Here is a 3,287-nt window from a genome sequence, read left to right on the forward strand (position 1 = left end):
GGCCCGGACCCCCGGACCGCGTCCCGGGCAGCTGGCGCTCCGGCGCGCTCGGCGGCCCCGCGGCTGATAATTGAGTCAGAAATGCCGGTTACGTTGAAGAAAGTAAGGTTTACGCGGCTTAGGCTGGTAAAGAGCAGAGCGGAGTTCTGACGCAAGCGTTTAAGTGACCGGGAAGGAACACTCTTCAGCAGTGACTGAGAACAGACGGAAGGGGCGGACGCAAATAGTTCAGTGATAGTCTACTTTAAAGAAAACTGAAGGGGCGCCGAAATAGCTCAGTTGGGAGAGCGTTAGACTGAAGATCTAAAGGTCCCTGGTTCGATCCCGGGTTTCGGCAGCGCTGTCTTTTTAGTCCCTAAAGGAATCAAGTTTCCAACGAATCCCTTGCCCTGAGTAACCTGGTTCATTAATGCCAGCCCACTGGAGAACGAGGACTTGAAGGATAAGCGAGCGTGGAACGGAAACGGCCAATCTTAGCGCCCCCTACCCCGAGACGGCGGCCGCCCGGCACCGCCACTTCCGGGGCGCCTTCCTGGCCGGCAGCCGAGGCTCTGCTGCGCATGCGCGATGCGGGGCCTGGCGGCAGGGCGGCCCACGCCCCACCCGAGTCCCGCAGCTCCCGGCGCCCGACGCGCCACCGGTGACCCGAAGGTGCTGCTCCGAGAAAGCGCTCCGTCTGCCTCCCGGGGAACGAAAGACAACTTCACCTCAAGCGAAATTGCCCGAGTATCCCAACTTGAAAAGCCAGACCCTGCTGTGCGCTCAAGTGGCCCCGGTCGGGCGTTGACCGTAGGGGAACCGGGCGGCTCCGTATCTCCGGGTAGAGGCGCACTCAGGACCGCTCCGAGGGCATAACCCTGAGTTACTTGCCAAACGTGGAAGAGCGCGGCAGCATCACAGCTCTGTAAAATCGATCTTGCACCTGAGCAACTTTATTTCGAGTGTAGGCCAGTGGTTCTCAAAGTGTGGTCCCCGGAACAGCAGCAAGGGCTTCAAATGCCAATTCTGGGTCCCACCTCGGACCTACAGTATCAGAAACTGGTTTCCAGCTCTAGGTGTCTTAAGCAGCCCTGCGAGTGAGATTCGGAGGCAGCTAAAGTTTGAGGATCCACTTATCTAGAAATTCCTTTGTATTTCCAAAAGGGCCCTTTCCTAAGACTGTTTTTGTGAACAAACCTTTTCCTTTTGCTGCCTCTTACCTGCGAGTCTGAAATAAAACTTTGTCAAGTGCCCGAAATACACCTTTTTCCGAGAGGTTTTGCTTTCACAGTGAGTGTGTGCGTTCCGGGTGTGATCAACTCTCCTAGGTACCCGGGGGAGCCCACTCCCCAGCGCTAATTTAGGTGGTGTGGCCTAAAAAAAAAAAAAAGGAGGCCCAGCCCTCCCTCCGATTCTATGTTGTGTGGCTCCTGGGAGCTGAGCCAGGACCCAGGGGGAGCAGGAGCAAGGATGTAGATTTGAATTAAACAAGGAAGAAATTTCAATTTGTTCAAGGCTCTAGAAAAGGAATGTGTAGTTAGCAGGGTGGTGAGTTGCGGATCAGCACATGACAGACAGCTTGTGGGACTTATGTAGCGGTTCTTGCAGATCTTCTTGTTCTCCTGGGTCGACAGGGTACTTCGCCTTTATGAAGTACTGTGTGCTCTCAGGTTATTCATTCATTCATCAGTTGAGCATTAATTATTGACCTCCCACTGTGGGCCAGAAATTATTACATCTTCATGATTACCTAATAAAAAATGCATCATTATCTTCACTTTACAGGTAACAGTCCTTGTAGGATGGTAAAGATTAAACCTAATATATGTCAGGCATGTAACATCTGCCACCTCTTAAATGATACTGTACCTGAATACTTGTTGGGATGTTTGGTTAAGATGGGTGCTTAAAAATGAGGGTTAGTTAGAGGAAGAAACCAAAGGCCTTTGCTGGTTAATCTAAAAGGCTCTATGGGGTAGATGGCATTGGTTGGGACCACAGAGGAAGATTTCTTGGATGTGGGAGAGCAAACTGGGGTACGAGCAGTTCTCCATGTGTTTAAATGCAAGGGGAATGGTGTGGGCACTAAAGGTGAGACAGGCGGTTTTCAGACTACCCTGTAGGGCAGACACTAAGATCGGGTATTTGCTACTGGACATTTGGTATTGGGGGAGGTGAGAGGCACACATCAGGTTAGAAGTCTGCAGAGGGAAAGGTAAAAGGGGACAGTTGGGCAGGCCCCCACTGGGACATGGTTGTAAAGGGTTTTGCTGGCCTCGCGGGAGGGAGGAATGGACGTGAAAAGATAAGCAGCATTTAAAAAATGTGATGCATGTATATGTTTTAAAATAATTATATAATATGTATATACCATTTTTTTTTTTTTTACCTTAAGAATTAAAGTCTCGAGTTGTAATCTGATCATTCTTAGTGCCTTTCATTGACGAGTGAAGTGCTCTGATAGATATCAAACACTGTCACTTCCTGGAGTGAAGGCTGAGAAAGACTGAACATGACTTGTCTCTTAGGGAGCCCCCTGACACCGGGGACAGCTCTTTCTAACGGAGGAGGGGGTGAAGGGTCAGCCCTTACCTCAGGAAAGAAATACTTTCAATGGAAAGAATGTGGTCAACATCGCACAGTTATCAGTGAGTTCTCAGCCCAGTCCTCTCCCGGCAGCGAAAAGGTCATGGAGGTGTGCTCGTGCTCCAGGTTGGTCATCCAGTGTGGAAGGGAAAAGGCATCTTCTCAAATTCCCTTGATAAGTTTTTAGAAAGAAACTTGGGTCATCTGGCTCTTGTGACAAATTTCTAAGGGACACACAAGCGCTGTGCTACGTGACTGTTTATTTCTTAATTACTCTTGGTGCTACATTCATTTTAGGCCAGCATTAAGATATGGTAAAGGTGTTATAATTGTTCTATATACTAAAACGAGATGAGCATCTGCTAATTCATTGGGACCTTTTGTGTAATCAATATGGAAATATGTCAATGCCCGTTTTATTAGTCTTGGGTGATATGTCTATTTTAAATGTGTAGTGGCTTGTAGCTTTTTAGTTTTGTGTTATATTTGTTGTTATAGCTTGGATTTGTATTACGTTGAGCCATGGTCAGAAATACAACTCCTTGTTTGGATTTCCCTCAGATTCCAGATTCCAGGAATGTATGGCCCCTACATGATAATCCTTAATATGTGGTGTCAGAATGGATTACCTTGTGTAAGTGTAGCTCATCTATCTAGCTGAAATCTTGGAGTGTCGCTTGCAGTTCTAGCTGTTGGAGCCTGGTAATGAAGGAGAACAGTTT

General features: G+C 48.4%; 1 non-coding gene across 1 annotated transcript; it reads left to right on the forward strand.

Moving 5' to 3' along the window:
- Window positions 1–264: 264 nt before the first annotated feature.
- Window positions 265–337, forward strand: TRNAF-GAA (transfer RNA phenylalanine (anticodon GAA)). Its single transcript has one exon. It is a non-coding gene; the product is annotated as a tRNA-Phe (tRNA).
- Window positions 338–3,287: the final 2,950 nt, after the last annotated feature.

This window comes from Herpailurus yagouaroundi, unplaced genomic scaffold (assembly GCF_014898765.1).
Source record: "Herpailurus yagouaroundi ecotype Mexico unplaced genomic scaffold, PumYag 164, whole genome shotgun sequence".
Lineage (NCBI taxonomy): Eukaryota > Metazoa > Chordata > Mammalia > Carnivora > Felidae > Herpailurus > Herpailurus yagouaroundi.